The sequence below is a fragment of the Mchenga conophoros genome, linkage group LG3, assembly GCF_057382185.1.
Source record: "Mchenga conophoros isolate Kocher_MC1m ecotype Shallow Benthic linkage group LG3, M_conophoros_male_GT1.1, whole genome shotgun sequence".
Lineage (NCBI taxonomy): Eukaryota > Metazoa > Chordata > Actinopteri > Cichliformes > Cichlidae > Mchenga > Mchenga conophoros.
In genome coordinates, this window is record NC_140528.1 from 81,845,673 (window position 1) to 81,863,891 (window position 18,219).

At 56.5% G+C, this 18,219-nt stretch overlaps 8 non-coding genes and 6 pseudogenes across 8 annotated transcripts; all 14 read left to right on the top strand.

The window, feature by feature from the left end:
• The first annotated feature begins 463 nt into the window (after positions 1-463).
• Positions 464-582, top strand: LOC146580773 (5S ribosomal RNA). Its single transcript, XR_014891965.1, has one exon. It is a non-coding gene; the product is annotated as a 5S ribosomal RNA (ribosomal RNA).
• A 738-nt stretch (positions 583-1,320) lies between these two features.
• Positions 1,321-1,439, top strand: LOC146580774 (5S ribosomal RNA). Its single transcript, XR_014891910.1, has one exon. It is a non-coding gene; the product is annotated as a 5S ribosomal RNA (ribosomal RNA).
• Positions 1,440-3,128: 1,689 nt separating this feature from the next.
• Positions 3,129-3,247, top strand: LOC146580775 (5S ribosomal RNA). The gene has a single exon (XR_014891712.1). It is a non-coding gene; the product is annotated as a 5S ribosomal RNA (ribosomal RNA).
• Positions 3,248-4,066: 819 nt separating this feature from the next.
• LOC146580776 (5S ribosomal RNA) lies at positions 4,067-4,185 on the top strand (annotated as a pseudogene).
• A 1,255-nt stretch (positions 4,186-5,440) lies between these two features.
• LOC146580777 (5S ribosomal RNA) lies at positions 5,441-5,559 on the top strand (annotated as a pseudogene).
• Positions 5,560-6,183: 624 nt separating this feature from the next.
• On the top strand, positions 6,184-6,302 carry LOC146580778 (5S ribosomal RNA). Its single transcript, XR_014891714.1, has one exon. It is a non-coding gene; the product is annotated as a 5S ribosomal RNA (ribosomal RNA).
• A 2,127-nt stretch (positions 6,303-8,429) lies between these two features.
• Positions 8,430-8,548, top strand: LOC146580779 (5S ribosomal RNA). The gene has a single exon (XR_014891966.1). It is a non-coding gene; the product is annotated as a 5S ribosomal RNA (ribosomal RNA).
• Positions 8,549-9,280: 732 nt separating this feature from the next.
• On the top strand, positions 9,281-9,399 carry LOC146580780 (5S ribosomal RNA; annotated as a pseudogene).
• Positions 9,400-11,008: 1,609 nt separating this feature from the next.
• On the top strand, positions 11,009-11,127 carry LOC146580781 (5S ribosomal RNA). The gene has a single exon (XR_014891715.1). It is a non-coding gene; the product is annotated as a 5S ribosomal RNA (ribosomal RNA).
• An 820-nt stretch (positions 11,128-11,947) lies between these two features.
• LOC146580782 (5S ribosomal RNA) lies at positions 11,948-12,066 on the top strand (annotated as a pseudogene).
• Positions 12,067-13,321: 1,255 nt separating this feature from the next.
• Positions 13,322-13,440, top strand: LOC146580783 (5S ribosomal RNA; annotated as a pseudogene).
• Positions 13,441-14,064: 624 nt separating this feature from the next.
• On the top strand, positions 14,065-14,183 carry LOC146580784 (5S ribosomal RNA). The gene has a single exon (XR_014891717.1). It is a non-coding gene; the product is annotated as a 5S ribosomal RNA (ribosomal RNA).
• Positions 14,184-16,310: 2,127 nt separating this feature from the next.
• LOC146580785 (5S ribosomal RNA) lies at positions 16,311-16,429 on the top strand. The gene has a single exon (XR_014891968.1). It is a non-coding gene; the product is annotated as a 5S ribosomal RNA (ribosomal RNA).
• A 732-nt stretch (positions 16,430-17,161) lies between these two features.
• On the top strand, positions 17,162-17,280 carry LOC146580786 (5S ribosomal RNA; annotated as a pseudogene).
• Positions 17,281-18,219: the final 939 nt, after the last annotated feature.

The window sequence follows — 18,219 nt, forward strand, 5'->3', positions numbered from 1 at the left end:
TGGCTGCTGGCTGAGGCCACTTACACCACACCAGGGCTTGTGGCTCTTGCTCAGGCCACTTACACCACACCAGGGCCTGTGGCACTGGCTGAGGCCACTTAGACCACACCAGGGCCTGTGGCTGCTGGCTGAGGCCACTCACACCACACCAGGGCCTGTGGCTGCTAGCTGAGGCCACTTACACCAAACCAGGGCCTGTGGCTGCTTGCTGAGGCCATCTTCACCAAACCAGGCCCTGTGCTGCTTGCTGTGGCCATGTAAAACACACCAGGTCCTGTGCTGGTTCTTGAGGCCATCTTCAACAATCCAGGGCCTGTGCTGTTGGATAAATGCCAAACTGAGCCTTTTGGTTAGGGTATTATGCAAACATGCAGGTATGGTTATAGGATTGTCTTCGTAACTTCAGGTACTTGCCACCTAATCACTTGAATCCATAAATTGAGACATTGTGCTGGGGCCAGCAGCTTACGGCCATACCACCCTGAGCACGCCTGACCTCGTCTGATCTCGGAAGCTAAGCAGGGCTGGGCTTGGTTAGTACTTGGATGGGAGACTGCCTGGGAATACCTGGTGCTGTAAGCCTTTCATTTTCATGTCATTGAACCGCTTTTGATCCAGAGAAGGGGTGTATTAAAAGACCAGAAGCAGCTCCCCATTAATGAGGGCACATTAACGACATTGCTTTTGGCTGTTTTCCAATGTCTTGTGCTGCTAGCTGATGCCACCTACACCACACCAGGGTCTGAGTGACCGGCTGGGGCCACTTACACCACACCAGGGCCTGTGGCTCCTGGCTGAGGCCACCTACACCACACCGGGGCCTTAGTTGCTATTGAGGCCAATTACACCACACCAGGGTATGTGGCTCTTGCTCAGGCCACTTACACCACACCAGGGCCTTAGTTGCTATTGAGGCCACTTACACCACACCAGGGCCTGTGGCTGCTGGCTGAGGCCACCTACACCACACCAGGGCCTTAGTTGCTATTGAGGCCAATTACACCACACCAGGGTATGTGGCTCTTGCTCAGGCCACTCACATCACACCAGGCCCTGCTCTTCTGGCCTAGGCCATCTTCACCAAACCAGGCCCTGTGCTGCTAGCTGTGGCCATGTACAACACACCAGGCCCTGTGCTGGTTCCTGAGGCCATCTTCAACAATCCAGGGCCTGTGCTGTTGGATAAATGCTAAACTGAGCCTTTGGGTTAGGGTATTATGCAAACATGCAGGTATGGTTATAGGATTGTCTTCGTAACTTCAGGTACTTGCCACCTAATCACTTGAATCCATAAATTGAGTCATTGTGCTGGGGCCAGCAGCTTATGGCCATACCACCCTGAGCACGCCCGACCTCGTCTGATCTCGGAAGCTAAGCAGGGCTGGGCTTGGTTAGTACTTGGATGGGAGACTGCCTGGGAATACCTGGTGCTGTAAGCCTTTGATTTTCATGTCATTGAACCGCTTTTGATCCAGAGAAGGGGTGTATTAAAAGACCAAAAGCAGCTGCCCATTAATGAGGGCACATTAACGACACTGCTTTTGGCTCTTTTCCAATGTCTTGTGCTGCTAGCTGATGCAACCTACACCACACAAGGGCCTGAGTGACCGGCTGGGGCCACTTACACCACATCAGGGCCTGTGGCTGCTGGCTGAGGCCACCTACACCACACCAGGGCATTAGTTGCTATTGAGGCCAATTACACCACACCAGGGTCTGTGGCTCTTGCTCAGGCCACTTACACCACACCAGGGCCTGTGGCTCTTGCTCAGGCCACTTACACCACACCAGGGCCTGTGGCTGCTGGCTGAGGCCACCTACACCACACCAGGGCATTAGTTGCTATTGAGGCCAATTACACCACACCAGGGTCTGTGGCTCTTGCTCAGGCCACTTACACCACACCAGGGCCTGTGGCTCTTGCTCAGGCCACTTACACCACACCAGGGCCTGTGGCACTGGCTGAGGCCACTTACACCACACCAGGGCCTGTGGCTGCTGGCTGAGGCCACTTACACCACACCAGGGCCTGTGGCTGCTGGCTGAGGCCACTTACACCACACCAGGGCCTGTGGCTCTTGCTCAGGCCACTTACACCACACCAGGGCCTGTGGCACTGGCTGAGGCCACTTACACCACACCAGGGCCTGTGGCTGCTGGCTTAGGCCACCTACACCACACCAGGGCCTTAGTTGCTATTGAGGCCAATTACACCACACAAGGGCCTGTGGCTGCTGGCTGAGGCCACCTACACCACACCAGGGCCTGTGGCTGCTGGCTGAGGCCACTTACACCACACCAGGGCCCTTTTGCTGCTGGCTGAGGCCACTTACACCACACCAGTGCCTGTGGCTTCTGGCTGAGGCGACTTACACCACACCAGGGCCTGTGGCTGCTGGCTGAGGCCACTTACACCACACCAGGGCCTGTGGCTGCTGGCTGAGGCCACCTACACCACACCAGGGCATTAGTTGCTATTGAGGCCAATTACACCACACCAGGGTCTGTGGCTCTTGCTCAGGCCACTTACACCACACCAGGGCCTGTGGCTCTTGCTCAGGCCACTTACACCACACCAGGGCCTGTGGCTGCTGGCTGAGGCCACTTACACCACACCAGGGCCTGTGGCTGCTGGCTGAGGCCACCTACACCACACCAGGCCCTGTGGCGGCTGGCTGAGGCCACCTACACCACACCAGGGCCTGTGGCTGCTGGCTGAGGCCACTTACACCACACCAGTGCCTGTGGCTTCTGGCTGAGGCGACTTACACCACACCAGGGCCTGTGGCTGCTGGCTGAGGCCACTTACACCACACCAAGGCCTGTGGCTCTTGCTCAGGCCACTCACATCACACCAGGCCCTGCGCTTCTGGCCGAGGCCATCTTCACCAAACCAGGCCCTGTGCTCCTTGCTGTGGCCATGTACAACACACCAGGCCCTGTGCTGGTTCCTGAGGCCATCTTCAACAATCCAGGGCCTGTGCTGTTGGATAAATGCCAAACTGAGCCTTTGGGTTAGGGTATTATGCAAACATGCAGGTATGGTTATAGCATTGTCTTCGTAACTTCAGGTACTTGCCACCTAATCACTTGAATCCATAAATTGAGACATTGTGCTGGAGCCAGCAGCTTACGGCCATACCACCCTGAGCACGCCCGACCTCGTCTGATCTCGGAAGCTAAGCAGGGCTGGGCTTGGTTAGTACTTGGATGGGAGACTGCCTGGGAATACCTGGTGCTGTAAGCCTTTGATTTTCATGTCATTGAACCGCTTTTGATCCAGAGAAGTGGTGTATTAAAAGACCAAAAGCAGCTGCCCATAAATGAGGGCACATTAACGACATTGCTTTTGGCTGTTTTCCAATGTCTTGTGCTGCTAGCTGATGCCACTTACACCACACCAGGGCCTGTGGCTCTTGCTCAGGCCACTTACACCACACCAGGGCCTGTGGCTGCTGGCTGAGGCCACCTACACCACACCAGGGCCTTAGTTGCTATTGAGGCCAATTACACCACACCAGGGTCTGTGGCTCTTGCTCAGGCCACTTACACCACACCAGGGCCTGTGGCACTGGCTGAGGCCACTTACACCACACCAGGGCCTGTGGCTGCTGGCTGAGGCCACCTACACCACACCAGGGCCTTAGTTGCTATTGAGGCCAATTACACCACACAAGGGCCTGTGGCTGCTGGCTGAGGCCACCTACACCACACCAGGGCCTGTGGCTGCTGGCTGAGGCCACTTACAACACACCAGGGCCTGTGGCTCTTGCTCAGGCCACTCATATCACACCAGGCCCTGTGCTTCTGGCCGAGGCCATCTTCACCAAACCAGGCCCTGTGCTGCTTGCTGTGGCCATGTACAACACACCAGGCCCTGTGCTGGTTCCTGACGCCATCTTCAACAATCCAGGGCCTGTGCTGTTGGATAAATGCCAAACTGAGCCTTTGGGTTAGGGTATTATGCAAACATGCAGGTATGGTTATAGGATTGTCTTCGTAACTTCAGGTACTTGCCACCTAATCACTTGAATCCATAAATTGAGACATTGTGCTGGGGCCAGCAGCTTACGGACATACCACCCTGAGCACGCCCGACCTCGTCTGATCTCGGAAGCTAAGCAGGGCTGGGCTTGGTTAGTACTTGGATGGGAGACTGCCTGGGAATACCTGGTGCTGTAAGCCTTTCATTTTCATGTCATTGAACCGCTTTTGATCCAGAGAAGGGGTGTATTAAAAGACCAAAAGCAGCTGCCCATTAATGAGGGCACATTAACGACATTGCTTTTGGCTGTTTTCCAATGTCTTGTGCTGCTAGCTGATGCCACCTACACCACACCACGGCCTTATTTGCTGGCTGAGGCCACATACACCAAACCAGGGCCTTAGTTGCTATTGAGGCCAATTACACCACACCAGGGCCTGTGGCTCTTGCTCAGGCCACTTACACCACACCAGGGCCTGTGGCTCTTTCTCAGGCCACTCATATCACACCAGGCCCTGTGCTTCTGGCTGAGGCAACTTACACCACACCAGGGCCTGTGGCTGCTGGCTGAGGCCACTTACACCACACCAGGGCCTGTGGCTGCTGGCTGAGGCCATCTACACCACACCAGGGCCTGTGGCTGCTGGCTGAGGCGACTTACACCACACCAGGGCCCTTTTGCTGCTGGCTGAGGCCACTTACACCACACCAGTGCCTGTGGCTTCTGGCTGAGGCGACTTACACCACACCAGGGCCTGTGGCTGCTGGCTGAGGCCACTTACACCACACCAGGGCCTGTGGCTTCTGGCTTAGGCCACCTACACCACACCAGGGCCTTAGTTGCTATTGAGGCCAATTACACCACACCATGGTCTGTGGCTCTTGCTCAGGCCACTTACACCACACCAGGGCCTGTGGCACTGGCTGAGGCCACTTACACCACACCAGGGCCTGTGGCTGCTGGCTGAGGCCACTTACACCACACAAGGGCTTGTGGCTGCTGGCTGAGGCCACCTACACCACACCAGGGCCTGTGGCTGCTGGCTGAGGCCACCTACACCACACCAGGGCCTGTGGCTCTTGCTCAGGCCACTTACACCACACCAGGGCCTGTGGCTCTTGCTCAGGCCACTTACACCACACCAGGGCCTGTGGCTCTTGCTCAGGCCACTCATATCACACCAGGCCCTGTGCTTCTGGCTGAGGCCATCTTCACCAAACCAGGCCCTGTGCTGCTTGCTGTGGCCATGTACAACACACCAGGCCCTGTGCTGTTTCCTGAGGCCATCTTCAACAATCCAGGGCCTGTGCTGTTGGATAAATGCCAAACTGAGCCTTTGGGTTAGGGTATTATGCAAACATGCAGGTATGGTTATAGGATTGTCTTCGTAACTTCAGGTACTTGCCACCTAATCACTTGAATCCATAAATTGAGACATTGTGCTGGGCCCAGCAGCTTACGGCCATACCACCCTGAGCACGCCCGACCTCGTCTGATCTCGGAAGCTAAGCAGGGCTGGGCTTGGTTAGTACTTGGATGGGAGACTGCCTGGGATTACCTGGTGCTGTAAGCCTTTAATTTTCATGTCATTGAACCGCTTTTGATCCAGAGAAGGGGTGTATTAAAAGACCAAAAGCAGCTGCCCATTAATAAGGGCACATTAATCACATTGCTTTTGGCTCTTTTCCAATGTCTTGTGCTGCTAGCTGATGCCACCTACACCACACCAGGGCCTGAGTGACCGGCTGGGGCCACTTACACCACATCAGGGGCTGTGGCTCTGGCTGAGGCCAGTTACACCACACCAGGGCCTGTGGGTTCTGGCTGTGGCGACTTACACCAAACCAGGGCCTGTGGCTGCTGGCTGAGGCCACTTACACCACACCAGGGCCTGTGGCTCTTGCTCAGGCCACTCACATCACACCAGGCCCTGCGCTTCTGGCCGAGGCCATCTTCACCAAACCAGGCCCTGTGCTGCTAGCTGTGGCCATGTACAACACACCAGGCCCTGTGCTGGTTCCTGAGGCCATCTTCAACAATCCAGGGCCTGTGCTGTTGGATAAATGCTAAACTGAGCCTTTGGGTTAGGGTATTATGCAAACATGAAGGTAGGGTTATAGGATTGTCTTCGTAACTTCAGGTACTTGCCACCTAATCACCTGAATCCATAAATTGAGACATTGTGCTGGGGCCAGCAGCTTACGGCCATACCACCCTGAGCACGCCCGACCTCGTCTGATCTCGGAAGCTAAGCAGGGCTGGGCTTGGTTAGTACTTGGATGGGAGACTGCCTGGGAATACCTGGTGCTGTAAGCCTTTGATTTTCATGTCATTGAACCGCTTTTGATCCAGAGAAGGGGTGTATTAAAAGACCAAAAGCAGCTGCCCATTAATGAGGGCACATTAACGACATTGCTTTTGGCTCTTTTCCAATGTCTTGTGCTGCTAGCTGATGCAACCTACACCACACAAGGGCCTGAGGGACCGGCTGGGGCCACTTACACCACATCAGGGACTGTGGCTCTGGCTGAGGCCACTTTCACCACACCAGGGCCTGTGGCTGCTGGCTGAGGCCACCTACACCACACCAGGGCATTAGTTGCTATTGAGGCCAATTACACCACACCAGGGTCTGTGGCTCTTGCTCAGGCCACTTACACCACACCAGGGCCTGTGGCTCTTGCTCAGGCCACTTACACCACACCAGGGCCTGTGGCTGCTGGCTGAGGCCACTTACACCACACCAGGGCATTAGTTGCTATTGAGGCCAATTACACCACACCAGGGTCTGTGGCTCTTGCTCAGGCCACTTACACCACACCAGGGCCTGTGGCTCTTGCTCAGGCCACTTACACCACACCAGGGCCTGTGGCTGCTGGCTGAGGCCACCTACACCACACCAGGGCCTGTGGCTGCTGGCTGAGGCGACTTACACCACACCAGGGCCCTTTTGCTGCTGGCTGAGGCCACTTACACCACACCAGTGCCTGTGGCTTCTGTCTGAGGCGACTTACACCACACCAGGGCCTGTGGCTGCTGGCTGAGGCCAATTACACCACACCAGGGTCTGTGGCTCTTGCTCAGGCCACTTACACCACACCAGGGCCTGTGGCACTGGCTGAGGCCACTTACACCACACCAGGGCCTGTGGCTGCTGGCTGAGGCCACTTACACCACACCAGGGCCTGTGGCTGCTGGCTGAGGCCACTTACACCACACCAGGGCCTGTGGCTGCTGGCTGAGGCCACCTACACCACACCAGGGCCTGTGGCTGCTGGCTGAGGCGACTTACACCACACCAGGGCCCTTTTGCTGCTGGCTGAGGCCACTTACACCACACCAGTGCCTGTGGCTTCTGGCTGAGGCGACTTACACCACACCAGGGCCTGTGGCTGCTGGCTGATGCCACCTACACCACACCAGGGCCTGAGTGACCGGCTGGGGCCACTTACACCACATCAGGGCCTGTGGCTGCTGGCTGAGGCCAGTTACACCACACCAGAGCCTGTGGCTGCTGGCTGAAGCCAATTACACCACACCAGGGCCTTAGTTGCTATTGAGGCCACTTACACCACACCAGGGCCTGTGGCTGCTGGCTGAGGCCACCTACACCACACCAGGGCCCTTTTGCTGTTGGCTGAGGCCACTTACACCACACCAGTGCCTGTGGCTTCTGGCTGAGGCCACTTACACCACACCAGGGCCTGTGGCTGCTGGCTGAGGCCACTTACACCACACCAGGGCCTGTGGCTCTTGCTCAGGCCACTCACATCACACCAGGCCCTGCGCTTCTGGCCGAGGCCATCTTCACCAAACCAGGCCCTGTGGTTCTTGCTCAGGCCACTTACACCACACCAGGGCCTTATTTGCTATTGAGGCCACTTACACCACACCAGGGCCTGTGGCACTTGCTCAGGCCACTTACACCACACCAGGGCCTGTGGCACTTGCTCAGGCCACTTACACCACACCAGGGCCTGTGGCTGCTGGCTGAGGCCACTTACACCACACCAGGGCTTGTGGCTCTTGCTCAGGCCACTTACACCACACCAGGGCCTGTGGCACTGGCTGAGGCCACTTAGACCACACCAGGGCCTGTGGCTGCTGGCTGAGGCCACTCACACCACACCAGGGCCTGTGGCTGCTAGCTGAGGCCACTTACACCAAACCAGGGCCTGTGGCTGCTTGCTGAGGCCATCTTCACCAAACCAGGCCCTGTGCTGCTTGCTGTGGCCATGTAAAACACACCAGGTCCTGTGCTGGTTCTTGAGGCCATCTTCAACAATCCAGGGCCTGTGCTGTTGGATAAATGCCAAACTGAGCCTTTTGGTTAGGGTATTATGCAAACATGCAGGTATGGTTATAGGATTGTCTTCGTAACTTCAGGTACTTGCCACCTAATCACTTGAATCCATAAATTGAGACATTGTGCTGGGGCCAGCAGCTTACGGCCATACCACCCTGAGCACGCCTGACCTCGTCTGATCTCGGAAGCTAAGCAGGGCTGGGCTTGGTTAGTACTTGGATGGGAGACTGCCTGGGAATACCTGGTGCTGTAAGCCTTTCATGTCATTGAACCGCTTTTGATCCAGAGAAGGGGTGTATTAAAAGACCAGAAGCAGCTCCCCATTAATGAGGGCACATTAACGACATTGCTTTTGGCTGTTTTCCAATGTCTTGTGCTGCTAGCTGATGCCACCTACACCACACCAGGGTCTGAGTGACCGGCTGGGGCCACTTACACCACACCAGGGCCTGTGGCTCCTGGCTGAGGCCACCTACACCACACCGGGGCCTTAGTTGCTATTGAGGCCAATTACACCACACCAGGGTATGTGGCTCTTGCTCAGGCCACTTACACCACACCAGGGCCTTAGTTGCTATTGAGGCCACTTACACCACACCAGGGCCTGTGGCTGCTGGCTGAGGCCACCTACACCACACCAGGGCCTTAGTTGCTATTGAGGCCAATTACACCACACCAGGGTATGTGGCTCTTGCTCAGGCCACTCACATCACACCAGGCCCTGCTCTTCTGGCCTAGGCCATCTTCACCAAACCAGGCCCTGTGCTGCTAGCTGTGGCCATGTACAACACACCAGGCCCTGTGCTGGTTCCTGAGGCCATCTTCAACAATCCAGGGCCTGTGCTGTTGGATAAATGCTAAACTGAGCCTTTGGGTTAGGGTATTATGCAAACATGCAGGTATGGTTATAGGATTGTCTTCGTAACTTCAGGTACTTGCCACCTAATCACTTGAATCCATAAATTGAGTCATTGTGCTGGGGCCAGCAGCTTATGGCCATACCACCCTGAGCACGCCCGACCTCGTCTGATCTCGGAAGCTAAGCAGGGCTGGCCTTGGTTAGTACTTGGATGGGAGACTGCCTGGGAATACCTGGTGCTGTAAGCCTTTGATTTTCATGTCATTGAACCGCTTTTGATCCAGAGAAGGGGTGTATTAAAAGACCAAAAGCAGCTGCCCATTAATGAGGGCACATTAACGACACTGCTTTTGGCTCTTTTCCAATGTCTTGTGCTGCTAGCTGATGCAACCTACACCACACAAGGGCCTGAGTGACCGGCTGGGGCCACTTACACCACATCAGGGCCTGTGGCTGCTGGCTGAGGCCACCTACACCACACCAGGGCATTAGTTGCTATTGAGGCCAATTACACCACACCAGGGTCTGTGGCTCTTGCTCAGGCCACTTACACCACACCAGGGCCTGTGGCTCTTGCTCAGGCCACTTACACCACACCAGGGCCTGTGGCTGCTGGCTGAGGCCACCTACACCACACCAGGGCATTAGTTGCTATTGAGGCCAATTACACCACACCAGGGTCTGTGGCTCTTGCTCAGGCCACTTACACCACACCAGGGCCTGTGGCTCTTGCTCAGGCCACTTACACCACACCAGGGCCTGTGGCACTGGCTGAGGCCACTTACACCACACCAGGGCCTGTGGCTGCTGGCTGAGGCCACTTACACCACACCAGGGCCTGTGGCTGCTGGCTGAGGCCACTTACACCACACCAGGGCCTGTGGCTCTTGCTCAGGCCACTTACACCACACCAGGGCCTGTGGCACTGGCTGAGGCCACTTACACCACACCAGGGCCTGTGGCTGCTGGCTTAGGCCACCTACACCACACCAGGGCCTTAGTTGCTATTGAGGCCAATTACACCACACAAGGGCCTGTGGCTGCTGGCTGAGGCCACCTACACCACACCAGGGCCTGTGGCTGCTGGCTGAGGCCACTTACACCACACCAGGGCCCTTTTGCTGCTGGCTGAGGCCACTTACACCACACCAGTGCCTGTGGCTTCTGGCTGAGGCGACTTACACCACACCAGGGCCTGTGGCTGCTGGCTGAGGCCACTTACACCACACCAGGGCCTGTGGCTGCTGGCTGAGGCCACCTACACCACACCAGGGCATTAGTTGCTATTGAGGCCAATTACACCACACCAGGGTCTGTGGCTCTTGCTCAGGCCACTTACACCACACCAGGGCCTGTGGCTCTTGCTCAGGCCACTTACACCACACCAGGGCCTGTGGCTGCTGGCTGAGGCCACTTACACCACACCAGGGCCTGTGGCTGCTGGCTGAGGCCACCTACACCACACCAGGCCCTGTGGCGGCTGGCTGAGGCCACCTACACCACACCAGGGCCTGTGGCTGCTGGCTGAGGCCACTTACACCACACCAAGGCCTGTGGCTCTTGCTCAGGCCACTCACATCACACCAGGCCCTGCGCTTCTGGCCGAGGCCATCTTCACCAAACCAGGCCCTGTGCTCCTTGCTGTGGCCATGTACAACACACCAGGCCCTGTGCTGGTTCCTGAGGCCATCTTCAACAATCCAGGGCCTGTGCTGTTGGATAAATGCCAAACTGAGCCTTTGGGTTAGGGTATTATGCAAACATGCAGGTATGGTTATAGCATTGTCTTCGTAACTTCAGGTACTTGCCACCTAATCACTTGAATCCATAAATTGAGACATTGTGCTGGAGCCAGCAGCTTACGGCCATACCACCCTGAGCACGCCCGACCTCGTCTGATCTCGGAAGCTAAGCAGGGCTGGGCTTGGTTAGTACTTGGATGGGAGACTGCCTGGGAATACCTGGTGCTGTAAGCCTTTGATTTTCATGTCATTGAACCGCTTTTGATCCAGAGAAGTGGTGTATTAAAAGACCAAAAGCAGCTGCCCATAAATGAGGGCACATTAACGACATTGCTTTTGGCTGTTTTCCAATGTCTTGTGCTGCTAGCTGATGCCACTTACACCACACCAGGGCCTGTGGCTGCTGGCTGAGGCCACTTACACCACACCAGGGCCTGTGGCTGCTGGCTGAGGCCACCTACACCACACCAGGGCCTTAGTTGCTATTGAGGCCAATTACACCACACCAGGGTCTGTGGCTCTTGCTCAGGCCACTTACACCACACCAGGGCCTGTGGCACTGGCTGAGGCCACTTACACCACACCAGGGCCTGTGGCTGCTGGCTGAGGCCACCTACACCACACCAGGGCCTTAGTTGCTATTGAGGCCAATTACACCACACAAGGGCCTGTGGCTGCTGGCTGAGGCCACCTACACCACACCAGGGCCTGTGGCTGCTGGCTGAGGCCACTTACAACACACCAGGGCCTGTGGCTCTTGCTCAGGCCACTCATATCACACCAGGCCCTGTGCTTCTGGCCGAGGCCATCTTCACCAAACCAGGCCCTGTGCTGCTTGCTGTGGCCATGTACAACACACCAGGCCCTGTGCTGGTTCCTGACGCCATCTTCAACAATCCAGGGCCTGTGCTGTTGGATAAATGCCAAACTGAGCCTTTGGGTTAGGGTATTATGCAAACATGCAGGTATGGTTATAGGATTGTCTTCGTAACTTCAGGTACTTGCCACCTAATCACTTGAATCCATAAATTGAGACATTGTGCTGGGGCCAGCAGCTTACGGACATACCACCCTGAGCACGCCCGACCTCGTCTGATCTCGGAAGCTAAGCAGGGCTGGGCTTGGTTAGTACTTGGATGGGAGACTGCCTGGGAATACCTGGTGCTGTAAGCCTTTCATTTTCATGTCATTGAACCGCTTTTGATCCAGAGAAGGGGTGTATTAAAAGACCAAAAGCAGCTGCCCATTAATGAGGGCACATTAACGACATTGCTTTTGGCTGTTTTCCAATGTCTTGTGCTGCTAGCTGATGCCACCTACACCACACCACGGCCTTATTTGCTGGCTGAGGCCACATACACCAAACCAGGGCCTTAGTTGCTATTGAGGCCAATTACACCACACCAGGGCCTGTGGCTCTTGCTCAGGCCACTTACACCACACCAGGGCCTGTGGCTCTTTCTCAGGCCACTCATATCACACCAGGCCCTGTGCTTCTGGCTGAGGCAACTTACACCACACCAGGGCCTGTGGCTGCTGGCTGAGGCCACTTACACCACACCAGGGCCTGTGGCTGCTGGCTGAGGCCATCTACACCACACCAGGGCCTGTGGCTGCTGGCTGAGGCGACTTACACCACACCAGGGCCCTTTTGCTGCTGGCTGAGGCCACTTACACCACACCAGTGCCTGTGGCTTCTGGCTGAGGCGACTTACACCACACCAGGGCCTGTGGCTGCTGGCTGAGGCCACTTACACCACACCAGGGCCTGTGGCTTCTGGCTTAGGCCACCTACACCACACCAGGGCCTTAGTTGCTATTGAGGCCAATTACACCACACCATGGTCTGTGGCTCTTGCTCAGGCCACTTACACCACACCAGGGCCTGTGGCACTGGCTGAGGCCACTTACACCACACCAGGGCCTGTGGCTGCTGGCTGAGGCCACTTACACCACACAAGGGCTTGTGGCTGCTGGCTGAGGCCACCTACACCACACCAGGGCCTGTGGCTGCTGGCTGAGGCCACCTACACCACACCAGGGCCTGTGGCTCTTGCTCAGGCCACTTACACCACACCAGGGCCTGTGGCTCTTGCTCAGGCCACTTACACCACACCAGGGCCTGTGGCTCTTGCTCAGGCCACTCATATCACACCAGGCCCTGTGCTTCTGGCTGAGGCCATCTTCACCAAACCAGGCCCTGTGCTGCTTGCTGTGGCCATGTACAACACACCAGGCCCTGTGCTGTTTCCTGAGGCCATCTTCAACAATCCAGGGCCTGTGCTGTTGGATAAATGCCAAACTGAGCCTTTGGGTTAGGGTATTATGCAAACATGCAGGTATGGTTATAGGATTGTCTTCGTAACTTCAGGTACTTGCCACCTAATCACTTGAATCCATAAATTGAGACATTGTGCTGGGCCCAGCAGCTTACGGCCATACCACCCTGAGCACGCCCGACCTCGTCTGATCTCGGAAGCTAAGCAGGGCTGGGCTTGGTTAGTACTTGGATGGGAGACTGCCTGGGATTACCTGGTGCTGTAAGCCTTTAATTTTCATGTCATTGAACCGCTTTTGATCCAGAGAAGGGGTGTATTAAAAGACCAAAAGCAGCTGCCCATTAATAAGGGCACATTAATCACATTGCTTTTGGCTCTTTTCCAATGTCTTGTGCTGCTAGCTGATGCCACCTACACCACACCAGGGCCTGAGTGACCGGCTGGGGCCACTTACACCACATCAGGGGCTGTGGCTCTGGCTGAGGCCAGTTACACCACACCAGGGCCTGTGGGTTCTGGCTGTGGCGACTTACACCAAACCAGGGCCTGTGGCTGCTGGCTGAGGCCACTTACACCACACCAGGGCCTGTGGCTCTTGCTCAGGCCACTCACATCACACCAGGCCCTGCGCTTCTGGCCGAGGCCATCTTCACCAAACCAGGCCCTGTGCTGCTAGCTGTGGCCATGTACAACACACCAGGCCCTGTGCTGGTTCCTGAGGCCATCTTCAACAATCCAGGGCCTGTGCTGTTGGATAAATGCTAAACTGAGCCTTTGGGTTAGGGTATTATGCAAACATGAAGGTAGGGTTATAGGATTGTCTTCGTAACTTCAGGTACTTGCCACCTAATCACCTGAATCCATAAATTGAGACATTGTGCTGGGGCCAGCAGCTTACGGCCATACCACCCTGAGCACGCCCGACCTCGTCTGATCTCGGAAGCTAAGCAGGGCTGGGCTTGGTTAGTACTTGGATGGGAGACTGCCTGGGAATACCTGGTGCTGTAAGCCTTTGATTTTCATGTCATTGAACCGCTTTTGATCCAGAGAAGGGGTGTATTAAAAGACCAAAAGCAGCTGCCCATTAATGAGGGCACATTAACGACATTGCTTTTGGCTCTTTTCCAATGTCTTGTGCTGCTAGCTGATGCAACCTACACCACACAAGGGCCTGAGGGACCGGCTGGGGCCACTTACACCACATCAGGGACTGTGGCTCTGGCTGAGGCCACTTTCACCACACCAGGGCCTGTGGCTGCTGGCTGAGGCCACCTACACCACACCAGGGCATTAGTTGCTATTGAGGCCAATTACACCACACCAGGGTCTGTGGCTCTTGCTCAGGCCACTTACACCACACCAGGGCCTGTGGCTCTTGCTCAGGCCACTTACACCACACCAGGGCCTGTGGCTGCTGGCTGAGGCCACTTACACCACACCAGGGCATTAGTTGCTATTGAGGCCAATTACACCACACCAGGGTCTGTGGCTCTTGCTCAGGCCACTTACACCACACCAGGGCCTGTGGCTCTTGCTCAGGCCACTTACACCACACCAGGGCCTGTGGCTGCTGGCTGAGGCCACCTACACCACACCAGGGCCTGTGGCTGCTGGCTGAGGCGACTTACACCACACCAGGGCCCTTTTGCTGCTGGCTGAGGCCACTTACACCACACCAGTGCCTGTGGCTTCTGTCTGAGGCGACTTACACCACACCAGGGCCTGTGGCTGCTGGCTGAGGCCAATTACACCACACCAGGGTCTGTGGCTCTTGCTCAGGCCACTTACACCACACCAGGGCCTGTGGCACTGGCTGAGGCCACTTACACCACACCAGGGCCTGTGGCTGCTGGCTGAGGCCACTTACACCACACCAGGGCCTGTGGCTGCTGGCTGAGGCCACTTACACCACACCAGGGCCTGTGGCTGCTGGCTGAGGCCACCTACACCACACCAGGGCCTGTGGCTGCTGGCTGAGGCGACTTACACCACACCAGGGCCCTTTTGCTGCTGGCTGAGGCCACTTACACCACACCAGTGCCTGTGGCTTCTGGCTGAGGCGACTTACACCACACCAGGGCCTGTGGCTGCTGGCTGATGCCACCTACACCACACCAGGGCCTGAGTGACCGGCTGGGGCCACTTACACCACATCAGGGCCTGTGGCTGCTGGCTGAGGCCAGTTACACCACACCAGAGCCTGTGGCTGCTGGCTGAAGCCAATTACACCACACCAGGGCCTTAGTTGCTATTGAGGCCACTTACACCACACCAGGGCCTGTGGCTGCTGGCTGAGGCCACCTACACCACACCAGGGCCCTTTTGCTGTTGGCTGAGGCCACTTACACCACACCAGTGCCTGTGGCTTCTGGCTGAGGCCACTTACACCACACCAGGGCCTGTGGCTGCTGGCTGAGGCCACTTACACCACACCAGGGCCTGTGGCTCTTGCTCAGGCCACTCACATCACACCAGGCCCTGCGCTTCTGGCCGAGGCCATCTTCACCAAACCAGGCCCTGTGGTTCTTGCTCAGGCCACTTACACCACACCAGGGCCTTATTTGCTATTGAGGCCACTTACACCACACCAGGGCCTGTGGCACTTGCTCAGGCCACTTACACCACACCAGGGCCTGTGGCACTTGCTCAGGCCACTTACACCACACCAGGGCCTGTGGCTGCTGGCTGAGGCCACTTACACCACACCAGGGCTTGTGGCTCTTGCTCAGGCCACTTACACCACACCAGGGCCTGTGGCACTGGCTGAGGCCACTTAGACCACACCAGGGCCTGTGGCTGCTGGCTGAGGCCACTCACACCACACCAGGGCCTGTGGCTGCTAGCTGAGGCCACTTACACCAAACCAGGGCCTGTGGCTGCTTGCTGAGGCCATCTTCACCAAACCAGGCCCTGTGCTGCTTGCTGTGGCCATGTAAAACACACCAGGTCCTGTGCTGGTTCTTGAGGCCATCTTCAACAATCCAGGGCCTGTGCTGTTGGATAAATGCCAAACTGAGCCTTTTGGTTAGGGTATTATGCAAACATGCAGGTATGGTTATAGGATTGTCTTCGTAACTTCAGGTACTTGCCACCTAATCACTTGAATCCATAAATTGAGACATTGTGCTGGGGCCAGCAGCTTACGGCCATACCACCCTGAGCACGCCTGACCTCGTCTGATCTCGGAAGCTAAGCAGGGCTGGGCTTGGTTAGTACTTGGATGGGAGACTGCCTGGGAATACCTGGTGCTGTAAGCCTTTCATGTCATTGAACCGCTTTTGATCCAGAGAAGGGGTGTATTAAAAGACCAGAAGCAGCTCCCCATTAATGAGGGCACATTAACGACATTGCTTTTGGCTGTTTTCCAATGTCTTGTGCTGCTAGCTGATGCCACCTACACCACACCAGGGTCTGAGTGACCGGCTGGGGCCACTTACACCACACCAGGGCCTGTGGCTCCTGGCTGAGGCCACCTACACCACACCGGGGCCTTAGTTGCTATTGAGGCCAATTACACCACACCAGGGTATGTGGCTCTTGCTCAGGCCACTTACACCACACCAGGGCCTTAGTTGCTATTGAGGCCACTTACACCACACCAGGGCCTGTGGCTGCTGGCTGAGGCCACCTACACCACACCAGGGCCTTAGTTGCTATTGAGGCCAATTACACCACACCAGGGTATGTGGCTCTTGCTCAGGCCACTCACATCACACCAGGCCCTGCTCTTCTGGCCTAGGCCATCTTCACCAAACCAGGCCCTGTGCTGCTAGCTGTGGCCATGTACAACACACCAGGCCCTGTGCTGGTTCCTGAGGCCATCTTCAACAATCCAGGGCCTGTGCTGTTGGATAAATGCTAAACTGAGCCTTTGGGTTAGGGTATTATGCAAACATGCAGGTATGGTTATAGGATTGTCTTCGTAACTTCAGGTACTTGCCACCTAATCACTTGAATCCATAAATTGAGTCATTGTGCTGGGGCCAGCAGCTTATGGCCATACCACCCTGAGCACGCCCGACCTCGTCTGATCTCGGAAGCTAAGCAGGGCTGGCCTTGGTTAGTACTTGGATGGGAGACTGCCTGGGAATACCTGGTGCTGTAAGCCTTTGATTTTCATGTCATTGAACCGCTTTTGATCCAGAGAAGGGGTGTATTAAAAGACCAAAAGCAGCTGCCCATTAATGAGGGCACATTAACGACACTGCTTTTGGCTCTTTTCCAATGTCTTGTGCTGCTAGCTGATGCAACCTACACCACACAAGGGCCTGAGTGACCGGCTGGGGCCACTTACACCACATCAGGGCCTGTGGCTGCTGGCTGAGGCCACCTACACCACACCAGGGCATTAGTTGCTATTGAGGCCAATTACACCACACCAGGGTCTGTGGCTCTTGCTCAGGCCACTTACACCACACCAGGGCCTGTGGCTCTTGCTCAGGCCACTTACACCACACCAGGGCCTGTGGCTGCTGGCTGAGGCCACCTACACCACACCAGGGCATTAGTTGCTATTGAGGCCAATTACACCACACCAGGGTCTGTGGCTCTTGCTCAGGCCACTTACACCACACCAGGGCCTGTGGCTCTTGCTCAGGCCACTTACACCACACCAGGGCCTGTGGCACTGGCTGAGGCCACTTACACCACACCAGGGCCTGTGGCTGCTGGCTGAGGCCACTTACACCACACCAGGGCCTGTGGCTGCTGGCTGAGGCCACTTACACCACACCAGGGCCTGTGGCTCTTGCTCAGGCCACTTACACCACACCAGGGCCTGTGGCACTGGCTGAGGCCACTTACACCACACCAGGGCCTGTGGCTGCTGGCTTAGGCCACCTACACCACACCAGGGCCTTAGTTGCTATTGAGGCCAATTACACCACACAAGGGCCTGTGGCTGCTGGCTGAGGCCACCTACACCACACCAGGGCCTGTGGCTGCTGGCTGAGGCCACTTACACCACACCAGGGCCCTTTTGCTGCTGGCTGAGGCCACTTACACCACACCAGTGCCTGTGGCTTCTGGCTGAGGCGACTTACACCAC